Below are 12,631 nucleotides of genomic sequence, written 5' to 3'. Positions count from 1 at the left end.
ATGAAATATGAAAAAGGGCCACCTGTCAAGGGCTGAGGACCCTTTTCTGAGAGTGTTACTTTGAGGAGGTCTAGCTTCCAAGAGAATCTGTTATTCTTGGCAGTTCCCACCTCATTCTGCCTTTTGCCACAAACTAGAAAAATAAATGAACAGAAGAGTCTAATGATCCCAGGCTTAAGGGAGTATAGGGTTGCTGCAGTGAAAGTGAAAATACCTTACCTCACAGTTAGTCTACATGATGACCTCTAACCTGAGAAACTGCATGTAATAGGGAGAACGGTCTGGGTGAGGTCTACCAGATGTCCAAAACTCTTCTAGTAATCCTTCCACACAATAAGCTTCCATACAAACCCTGGAAAGGATACATTTCACTCTGAAAGCTAAACCCTGGGTGGAGAATGACAATACCTGGGGACTCTCTGACAGTCTCAGCCTCCAAAGGCTCCCACAGACTTCCTGAATATAAGTGTCACCCTGACTCCAAGTAACTGAGTGCTTTATCCTAAAAGCTAAGCAAACAGCCACAGTGCATTAGAAGTTGTAACAGTGAATTTGGTCTTCAACCAGACAAGATATTTGTATCTAGACAGAAATTCTAATCCCAAACCAAGTACGAGGAAAGATCACACTCTCACGGGCGTGCTCACACTACCATGAGAGTCTCACATGCTCAACACACACTGAAAACCTCAGTCTTACCACAGGCCCTCTTGGTTCCTAATAAGACTCATGAGTTTGGAGTTAGAGAAATGGTTCAGCAGTTCGGAACACTTGCTGCTTGTGCAGAATCCAAGTTCAATTCCCAAGCACCCATGTTATGCGTATCAAAACCACATGTAATTCCATTTCCAGGAAATCTAACATCCTCTTCTAGCTTCCAAGGGTGCCTCCACTCACATACATATACCTGCACACAAGCACACAGGTATATACATAATTCAAATTTTAAAATATATATATTTTTTAAAAGTCTCACAATTTCAGAATTACATCCAGTGACCTTCATGCCAGCACACAAAGCACTGGCTGCTCTCTCATTATTAAACACTCTGAACTGAACAAATCCTGCAGTGAATTCCTCTGAAAAGATAAGGTAGAAAATAGCATTCAAGGAAGATTCTAGAAATCCTTGTCTTGAGGTCAATGCAGAGATTGTCAGCACTAGGCACAGATTCTAGGTCAATACATGAGAAACACTGAGTGGAGTCCGACACTACTGTGACCAATGGCTGAAACATCCCAACCACAAACATAGCTTACAGGAGGCTTTTCCAAATCTCAGAGTCCAAGTGTGGGTCTTCAAAAAGACCCCAGTCTATAGAAGGCTTGTATGAAGAAATTTAGTAACCCGGAAAGATCACACTGACAACCTCCAACAGACCATGACAGATAGCAAGTGTATTGACTTTGATTGGTCCTATCACACTTTCCTTGTACCCTTTTATTTTAAAATTTTATGTGCCAAGAATAAAGAACAAGAGCTTTAAGTTACACAGCACAGGCTCAACCTCTACGGAGGTTGTATGCCACTTTTGGAGTTATATTAAATAACAAAACAGTAACCCCTCACAACGGAAATAAAACTGATTTTTTTCTGTTGTTCTACCCCATTTTTTTCTGTTGTTCTATCCTTTGCACATGAACCTGGTCTGTTCCTGAGAAACCACTGGATGATATTAGTGTTGCTAGGATTTAATTCCATATTCAAGTTTCCCCACTGCAAATACAGACTCTCCTGCTGATACCCTGTGCTCTCAGGCAAATTCCTGGCCCTTGAGTGCTCCAGCTTCCTATCTGTAAAATGGATTAGTGATAGTTCAGAGCTCAAGGGTTATCATGCAAATGAAGTGAAACAAAATGAAACCATTCATAGAAGAAAAGCAGGCTGTAGTGGATAGTAAATGACTGTTACTTATCATAGACTTCCTGAATACAAGTGTTGCCCTTATTCCAGGTAACTGAGTGCTTTATCCTAAATTCAAAACAAACAGCAATAGTGCAATTAGAAGTCTGCAATGTTGACTATGGTATTCAACAAGACAGGATTTCTGTATCTAGACAGAAGTTCTGATCCCTGTGACCAATCAAGGTACAGGGAAAGGTCACACTCTCATACATGTACACATACTAAAATGGCATTTCCCCATACTCAATATACACAGACACACTCAGTCTTATTCATGAGCCTCTCTGGTCATTACACAGACTCAAAAACTCAGTGTTACATCCAGTGACCTTCATCCCAACACACAAGGCATTGGCTGCTCCCTCATTGTTAACACTCTGAAGTGGATGTATCCTGCAGTGAATTCACCTGAAAACAAGAGATAGAAAACAGCATTCAATGAAAATGCCACAAATAGCTGTCAATCCAGAGTTTGGTAGTGACAGTTTCAGGATATAAAGTCTAAAATATCAGACCTATTGGGGGAGCCTCACCTATTGCCATCCACAGACACCAAGAGCCAGTCCTTGAAAAAAGGTCCCCATCTGCCACAGTTTGAATAGAGAAATATATGACACAGCAAGGTGTCTCTACTGAATATCTCCAAGGGCTTGTCACATCAGTTACCAAGTGCGTCCATTCTGACCCTGTTCACATTTACTTTGTTAACTTTTCTTTAAAGCCTTACATCCTAAGAATAAATAAGAATAGCTTTGTATTATACAGCACACACTTAGCATTTATAAGGGGTAGATGCCACATTTGGATTCCTATTAAAGAATATGGCAGAAACCCCTCACAACAGAAATAAAACCACATTGTTTTTCTGTTCTTCAGCTCCATGCACATGGACCGGATCTCTGCCTAAGAAACCTCTGACTGTTAACGAGGTTGCTAAGAGTAGATTCTGGAACTGTGTATCCCCAGTGCAAATGCTGACTTTGAATAAATCTCTCCTGTGCTTCCTAGGAGGGAGGCAGAAACCCAGATGCTGGGAAACTAAAGGGACGATCCTTCCTCATACCCTTCTGGCAAACCATAATACTGGCAGATGGCTTGGATTTGAACAATTGGATGCTCTAGCCCAGAATTCTGACTCTTGAGGTGGAGAAACGTTATGCTTTGAATATGAATATCTACTACAGGCTTGTGTGTTGAGTTCTTGGTCCCCAGCTGGTGTCACAGAGGCTAGAGGCATTGGGTTCCCTAGAACTAGAGTTACAGGCAGCAGCGAGTCACCTGACAAGAGTGCTGGGTATCAAACTTGAGTCCTCTGGAAGAGAGGTACATGCTCTTAAACATTAAGTCATTTCTACAGTCCTCATCCCATATCTTAAATTGCATCTATGTTTTCCATTGTTCCATAGATATTTTCTCTGAATTGAAACAATGTTTTCTGGAGGGAGGAAGGAGGCTGAGAAGACTCAAGAAGTAAACATAACTTACAAGACTCAGGATGCTCATGAAATTGACTAGATTCATAAAGGCCCTCCCCCAGTGTCCTAGCTCCATTTCTTTTGCTGTAAGAAGATGCTCTAACAAAAAGCAACTTAAGAGAGAAAAGGTTTATTTTTAGCTTGCAATTCCGGGTTACAGTCCATCATTGTAGGAAGTCAAGGCTGGAAATTGAAGCAGCTAGTCACATGACATGCACAGTTGAAAGAAGAGAGAAATGAATCAATGTATGCATGCTCAGTGCTCAGCTAGCTTTCCCCCTTTTTATTCAGTCCAGGACCCAAGTTCTGGGGAACAATGCTACGCACATCTATTAATGCAATCAAGGAAACTGCCATCACTGTGTTAATCACCCCACTGTTGTAATAGTGGCATGAACATTATAAGAGTCACCAATAACTTCTGATTGCATTTAAGGCCTGCTCTACAAGATGAAAGTCATTCTTGTCATCATTACTGGGGCTAATAATCTGTGGTTAGAGGAGGTCCTAGATCCTAGGGATGACCCTACTACTATTATTCTGCTAAATAGACAAAGTTTTTTCAATATCATTATTTTTAAATTTATTATTATTATTATTTTAAGATTACAATGGCTTCATTTACCCCCTCTCTCATGCTTCTTCTCTTCCTCTCAAATACATGACTGCTTTTTTTTGGTTGTTTTACACATAATACAACCTGCTCAGTGTGTATAATGTTACTTGTATGTACATTTCTTCAGGACTTTCCATTTGGTATTGGTATTGGATAACCAACTGGTGTGCTCTTCCCTGGGGAGGACCATTTCTCCTACTCTCAGCATTCCTTAGTTGCCTGTAGTTCTTTGTGTAGGGCTGAGGCCTTGTGAGCTTCTCCCTTCCACATTTGCCTGGATCTCACTCTGTAGACCAGGCTGGCCTTGAACTCACAGAAACCCACCTGGCTCTGCCTCCCGAGTGCTGAGATTAAAGGTGTGTGCCACTGCTGCCCAGCTTAACACTGAATTCTAATGACACAGAAAAGAAAAATAAATCATATTCATTACATACTTAACTGTCTTCGTGAATTCTTTTTGTGCAGGGGTAAGAGATTTCAAAAGAGTTTCTTCTGCCCTATTTCATTATCTTGGGATATTATGGCTGAGAATCCTGATACAGCAATACTCTTTTTTTGTTTATCCTTTGCTCATATATTACACCCTGACAGCAGCCTCCCTTTCCTCTTCTCCTTCCAGTCCCTCCCTTACCTCCTCTTCTCCAGATCCACTCCTCCTCTATTTCCCTTCAAAAAGGGTAGGCTTCCCAGGGCAATCAAGTAAACATGGCATAAGAAGTTACATAAGTCTAGGTACATTAGCTTATATTAAGTCTGGAGGAAGGAACTCAGTTGCAGGAAAATGTTGTGAAATATTCCTGTATACTGTGTGAAGATATGTTTCTGTGTTTGGTTTAATAAAAAGCTAAATAAGCAATAGCTAGGCAAGAAGTAGTGCAGGAACTTCTGGACAGACAGAGCTCTGGGAAAAAGAAAGACAGAGTTGCCAGTCAAACACAGAGGAAGCCAGACATGAAGGAGGGGAGAGAAAAGCCATGAGCCATGCAACAGCACATAAATTAATAAAAATGGTTTTTTTTTAAGTTATAAAAATTAGATAGGAACAAGCCTAAGTTAAGGTCAAGCTTTTATAATCAATAATAAGTCCCTGTGTCTTTTTTATAAGTGGTGGCCCAAAGAAAAATTCATTCACACAGTGGTATCCAATTTGGGGACACATATCCCCATTAGACCTGAGAAAGCAGAAATAAAAAGTTTCCAAACACACAAAAATGGAGCCAAACACAGCTTCCTAGTCCCACAGTCTCTCATTTGGGCTGCATTACAGAAATGTGTCTCCTGGCAGCTGCCTGTGAGCTGGAGCCACCAACACACCATGAGCTAAGCTGCGTGGAGGGTTCAAAGTTTGACTCATGTGATCAGAGAATGATGCAGGTGCCTAGTAAAGCAAAGTCCAGACAGAAAATGAAAGCATGGACACTTATAAAAATAGTTTAAAATTAAGAAAGGAAAGTCTTTAAAGAGAAAAGTAAAGTAATAAAAAAATAAGTCATGCAAGAATGGGAAATATTATAACATAGGAAGACTGGACCTTACATGATACTTGATTAATTTTGAATTTTTTGAATGCTAATAAACAGGCAACAGCTGCTGAGAGACATTGGATCGTGGAAAGTATTACTGAATTAAACCAACTTACATACTTTAAAATGCCTTAACTTTAAAATGGAAGTCAAAAAATATATTATGTTGGGGAAGAGGTTATGCTTTTGTTTCCACAGTAAACAAAAGATAGTGGATTCCTTCCAGGTTAATAGAGATCAGATTTGACCAGGGGAGACCTCCTGAGTATCTTGGCTACAGACACGAGAGAGGAAACCAAGAAAGACTACAGGACAAGTGATGTGTACACTGATCTCTCTGCATGGGAGCATCTTGGAGATGAAATGAGACATGATAAATCTTGTTGGCTACAGGGTCCTCATAACTTATGTCATCCTTTCATATGGCATGGATAGAGATTTGTATTATAGTTTGGTTATGAAGTCCAAAAAAAATTATAAAGTTGACAGACCCAATGTACTTATAAAGTTGACAGATGCCTTCTACCTGCTCAAACATAGAAGAAAAAATCATCTTTAACTGACTTGTGCACGCCACACATTCCATACTTGAGTTAATACAGATATGTATGTTACCTTTAAAAGTTTGTATGATTTCAGAACAAAGGGACCAGACACTAATGAAAATGGTTGGCCCAAGTGATCCAGCCTCTCAGAGTGCCTCCAGCAAGAAGAGAAGATTAACTAGTTACTACTCAACCTCTCTGAGATAACTGATTTCACCTCAGCCTTTGAATCTATCTTATTTGTAACTAGAACAATCGAGATTTAGTTAAAGCTACCTTTAGCAGCAGCAACAGAGCCTGTGCCTGTAGAAACAGAATTCCCACCAGGCTGCAGCCTGAGCAGCTGGGCCTCGGCCAGAAAAGCAGACCAGCAACTGCAGAGTCACAGTTGCTGGCCAAAATAGCAGTAGATTAAGGGACAGCCACTGTGCCAAAGATAAAAGCAACAGTCCCCTATGTGTGACCAGGGCCCGTGGTGCCAGACACTGTTGACTGGAAATGTGCAGGCGAGTTACAGAACACTTTTGTCCTTCACATGTCCCCAGCACTTAATCCAGGAACTAGATCAATAAGGACTGTGGAGCTGTGAAAAAGCAGACAGATAAGCCACCTGCTAAAACTTCAGGCGTTTCTAGTGCAAAAGTGACAAGTTCTAGGAAAGCCTGTCTCATGGGGCTAGGGAAGCACAGATGGGACCCTCTAATCCAGAGAAGACTGCCAGGAGGACCTCACTAAGAAAGTGATTTGGCTTAACTCCTCCCCTCCCTGGAGAAACAACTGGCATATGCCATTATTTTCAGTGTATCCCATGGGGAATTTACTTGGTGTTTAAGAGCATGTACCTCTCTTCCAGAGGACTCAAGTGTGATTCCCAGCACTCTTGTCAGGTGACTCACTGCGGCCTGTAAATCTAGATCCAGGGAATCCAATGCCTCTAGCCTCTGTGGCACCAGCTGGGGACCAAGAAATCAACACAAAGGCCTGTAGTAGATATTCATATTCAAAGAATAATGTTTTGTTCCTCCACTTCAAGAGTCAGAATTTTGGTCTACAGCATCCAAGTGACCATATCCAGGCCATCTGCCAGTGTTATAGATTGCCAGAAGGTATGAGGAAGGATCATTCCTTCAGTTTCCCAGCATCTGGGTCTCTGCATCCATCCAAGCACAGGAGAGATTTCTTCAAAGGAAGGAAGGTGTAATACTTTCCACGTGTTTGCACACATTCTCTTTTTCATCTTTTCCTTACACTCCTCACAGCACCCACTTGAGGTAGAGTTTGGTATAAATGTTTGGTGTAAATATTGAGGTTCAGAGAGATGAAACTGTAGGAAAAATAAGCTATTTCCTCCAGGTGATAGAATGGTTAGACAGAAAATCTAAACTACAGCTGCAGATCAATTATCAGAATGAATGGAAGGAATGTTTTATTGGATACAAATCTAACATGGAAATCCGTTGTAACTAATTAGTACCAGACCCTGGATTTAAGCTAAGTCTCCAGGTTGGCAGAAGTTTTTTGTCCATTATAGCAACTCTCTGCTGATGTCAGAAGGAACATTTTTTATGGAATCTAAGGCAGGTTGATGTACTATGCAGGATGAATTACAAACAACAATATGCCATGGAATGAACATGAACCATCATTAGAGACACAGTAAAGTGCTAACTCTAGTGTTACAGGAAGTATGCATGTTAGTTGAACAGTGGTCTTAGACCCAGATGTAGTCCTATTCTCTTTTGTCAGAGCTTAGGGAGCTGTGTAAATTTACCAAGAAAATACTGGCTTCACACATACAGTCTGATAATAGTTTCATAGGAACTGCTGAAGGTGCCATGTAAACAAGGCAATGGCATTGCTACTGCACTAAGATAACCCTGTGTACAGGATGAAGCAACACCTTGGAGGAAGGGCTCCAGTACACTGAGGGAGAGTGCAAATAGCAGTGATACTCAGAGAATGGAGGGATGACATTGGGACAGGAGAGATGGAGCAGGTTATTGAACACCAGAGGAAGTGTGTACTGATCATGCATTGAACATGGGGTCTGGGGACCACTGGAACAGGTTCTCAGAACTTAACACAACAGACACCATGTTAGATGTACCAATGCACTGTCCTCACTTTAGAGACCATCACATAGACACCTACACCTGCCAGAATGAGAACAAAGACCTAAATCAATATCGTTCATAATTCTGGGAAAGTCCCTAAATGTGTGAACCTTGCCTTTTCACTTTTATAGCTTTGCTTATTGCTAACTGTTTTTGATAACTGAAGTGTGTGTCAACCAGGGTATGATTTGGTGCATAAAAAGCCAAGAACAGTAAGGCTTTTGGCTGCACAATTTGGGCTGCATTATTCCCCTTGCAGTCTGCCAGCCAGTAAATAATTTCTGATTGCTTTGAGAGTCTGTGTGTTCTCTGAAGGAGTTAACTCGAAACACCACTGTCATTTGAGGATAAGTTAGTTAAACCACTCTGACTTTTTATTCACTTGTGGTGCTTCTCTTCACAAACAGTGCCCCTCTCTCCCAGGGCTCCACTGAGCACACTGTCTTTCTCTGTTAGAAAAACAAACAAGCACCATATTTCTTTGGGGGCATTGCTTGTCTCCTCTCCATGGGGAAGAAGATGGAGAGGGGCATTGCCCACAAGCACTCAGGATTCTATGATGTCTCCTGCTGTGGTTGTGGGATAGTAGAGACTGAGAGATTTTCCAGTCTCTGCAGCCAGAGGCCTAGGCATCAGGTGTCCTGTGTAGCATGAGAGAAGTAATTCTGAGGAAGGGATTGTGACTGGTAACAGAGTATGAAGGGAAGCCTTGGGGTGAGTCTGCAGTAGGATTGATCTTTGTGTAGGCTGAGTGGATTGACAGGATCTGCTTCAACAGAAATTTTTTGTGCAAGGACTCCTTGTTATCCAGGTCCAAGGTGGTCTATGGGTCATCTGTGGATCCTCACTGGGGATTCTTTCTCCAGGAACTGCTATAGGGGTTTGAGGTCTGGGCATAAATAGGTGGGATTTAAGATAAGCTTATGATAAAATTAAGACAAACATGATAAGATCATATTGATAGATGTAGAAAGGGTGGTGTGTACAAACTGGCATTCATCCACAACAAAACATCCATTCACAGGGGCAGGAAATTAACTCATTTGGTAAAGGGCTCATTAGGTATATTGGTCCAGGATTTCTAAAGGAACAGAACTGAACTGATAGTGTGTGTGTGTGTGTGTGTGTGTGTGTGTGTGTGTGTGTGTGTGTGTGTGCATCTGTGCTAAAAGGGGGATTCATTATAGTAGCTTACAGGCTGTGGTCCTAGTAGTCCAACAATGGATGTCTCCTGAGTCTGCAAAGGAAAGGCCTAGGATCTAATGGTCGTTGAGTGCATGAAACTGCATTTTCAGCAGTCCTAGTCTGGTACTGGAGTCCCAGGGAAAGCCTAGAGAGCTGCCAGTCTTCAGTCTGTGTGGGAATCTCAAAGAAGTATGTTATAATACCAGCAAAGGAATGCTTCAGGAACAGGATGTATAAACTCATCAACAAGAGTGAAGACAAGCAGACAAAAAGCAAAAGCTTTCTTCTTTCATATACTTTTATATGTGCTGCCACCAGAGGTGTGGTCTAGATTTAGGGTGTATCTTCTCACTTCAAATGATCCAATCAAAAAAATCCATCACAAGCATGCCCAGCTTCTTCAGTTTTAGCTGATTCCTGATGTAGTTAAGTTGACAGACAAGATTAGCCATTACACTGCTCAAGCATAAGTTTGGATCCCCAGCACACACATAAAAATTGGGTACAGCAACATGCACCTGACTCGCATCTCTGAGGAAACAGAGACAGGTGGATTCCTGGGCTTTGCTGGACATCCAATCTAGCTGCATGGGCAAGGTCCAGGTTCTGGGAGAGTCGTCCCAAAAATTAAGTTGGACAGAGCCAATAAGATGACTCATTGGGTAAAGACACTCACCACCAAACCTGAGTTTAATGCCAAGAACCCATATGGAAGGAGAAAACTGACTTGTAGGCAGAGTTTTCCTGTCCTGCAGCTGCCCTCAAATAAACACACTGACACTTATTTTAAGGACTAAGAGATCAGCTCCCAGCCCCTAACCAGGGTTCCAGAAGAGAAATGCTTCCCAAGAGCAAGAGAAATGAAAAATTTCTATACTAGTTTCATACACGTGGGCAAATGCTCTTCATTCTATGTGCTCTTTATTGTTCTATGTTCTTTTTTCTTCTATTTTTATTCTATCCATGTTCTTTATTCTTCTACCTGTTACAAACTTCCAAATATATATATTCAACTTGTTAGTAATAAAAGACAGAGCAAACTCACAGGGACAAGCATTCTTTGTAGATACTTTAAGAGTCACACCTGGCAAAGATTGGTCAGTTTGACTGGAGACTGGCAACAGCTGTGGGTTGTAAAAGTTCTGGCTTATCTCTTAAAGGGATAGCTATTTGGTTTACAAAGGGATAAAAGCTAAACCAATGAGAGATTGATGGAAGAGGGAAAGAATATGTGTACTCTTACATTTCTTAAGTGTGATTAATAATATCCAGACATAGTTAAAGAGTTAACAGTCTTTTTTCTGTTAATCACCCGAATCTCAGGACCTAAACATAGTCTACTGAGTCTAAATTCTTGCATTAAAAACTGGTGTACAAATAAATACAAAATGTTAATTGCATTTTCAATCAGACCAGCGAGATGTTGATTAGGCAGGGCCAGTAGAGGAAACTTGGGGGAACATAGGTCACTACTGATCTCTTAAAGGACTATGATATAACAAGGCTGGATATCTGCAATATTGCCCTAATTCATCACATATCTTTGAAAGACTTAGATCTAACAAGGTCACACACCTGCAATTCCACTCTGAAAATTCCTCCTGTGATCTCTCCACAAGGACATTCCATCTGGCCAATATGCCCTGTCAGTCAGGCTATTGACAATGAATAGGCTTCAAAGTTCCTCACTGTAAAATGGGACAAAGACTGGACTATGAGAGCATGTTTTTTTAAGTTCATAATTTTTTTCTTTTTAAAAATCTCTTTCCTTTTATTGAAAAATAGATTCTTTTCCCCATAATATATCCTGATTATGCATCCTATATCATGAGGATGTTTTTTTCTTTATTAGGAAATTTTCTACTCACTCCACATACCATCTACAGATCCCCCCTCCTCCCTCCACCTCCCCCAGCCCTCTTTCCCAAGCCACCCTGCATCCCCACATCCCCCAAATCGAGGTCTCCCATGGGAGTCAGCAGAGCCCAGCTCACTGAGCCTATTCAATAAAATAAAGAAATGTAGGTTAGTAGTTAGTAATTTATTACAATCAAACTTGTAGTCCTGTCAGGTTGCTTTCAAGGTCAAACAGAGGTATAGTTTAGATAGACAAGTGGTCTTCAAAGACTTTAGTGATCTACAGAATATGGCATTTAAGATGTTTTAATAACATAAGATTTTCAATGAAAATGAGACATGTCTGCTCCTGGCAGCACCAATCTGCTTCACAGAGGATGATGGGCATCAAAAAACTCCTTATAGAGTTTACTTTCTTTGCAGCTAAAATTAGCCACTGGGCAAGAAAATGCTCTTGCCTCAACTGCTGACAGTATGCTGTCCAAAATGAACAAGTAGGACACAAAAGAAAGTAATTGCTGAACTTTGCCAAAACAAACTGGGACAATTCTTCAAAATTCCTGCTTCACAGAAGAGTATTTCAGATATTCTATATCTGTAGGCTGAAGATGGATGCCCCAACATTGCAGAGGAACCTTGGGTGACTGTCAAGGCAACCAGCTGTTTCTGTCACTTCTTAGTTTGAAAAGTTGTTTGGTCTGCACTTCCTGTTTACACAGGTAATATTGTATCCTTCTCAGGTTGCTGGTGGAGTTGAAGATGAGATAGAGTTATGGTTTTCCTTATTACCAAATTCAGAAAAGAAACTCACAAAAGAGGTGTAAAGTGTGTGAGGTTGGGAGACATCAAAAAGATAATTTGGGGATGGTAATACAAGTTAGGAAAGAAAGTGAATTAGGTACAACATTTTGGATTCACCAAAACAGGATAGATAATGGAGTATTTTCTCTAAATTTGTCAAATGCAAATGGACTGGACATTGTTAATATAATTCTTATCTGTATATATTTGTATATACTTATTGTTCTTATTGTACATAGTTCTACTATGTTAGTTAAAAATCTTCCTTGTTTTAGACAGAAAGGAGGAAATGTTGTGTGATATGTTGATCCTATTCTGACAAATGAAGCATGCTTGGAGTCAGAGGGTGGAGCTATCCGCTAGCCAACCAAAATTAACCACAGAGGTTTTGGAAGACTGTAGACAGATAGAATAGGAAGTAGTAAGGCAGGACAGAGAGGGATCTTAGCCTTTTTGGAGGGAGGAACTGAGCAGGTAGGAGAGGACTGGTGGCTTTTCTGCTTCTCTGATCCTTCATGTTCTTACCCCGACATGGGACTCCTGAATTTTTATTGACAAAGAATAATTAGAATAACACTTCATGCAGCCACTATGCCAAAGAAAAAACAA

The sequence above is a fragment of the Peromyscus californicus genome, unplaced genomic scaffold (assembly GCF_007827085.1).
Source record: "Peromyscus californicus insignis strain IS unplaced genomic scaffold, ASM782708v3 Scaffold_14__1_contigs__length_90479793_seg_2, whole genome shotgun sequence".
Lineage (NCBI taxonomy): Eukaryota > Metazoa > Chordata > Mammalia > Rodentia > Cricetidae > Peromyscus > Peromyscus californicus.
Note: the sequence above shows the minus strand (reverse complement) of the source record.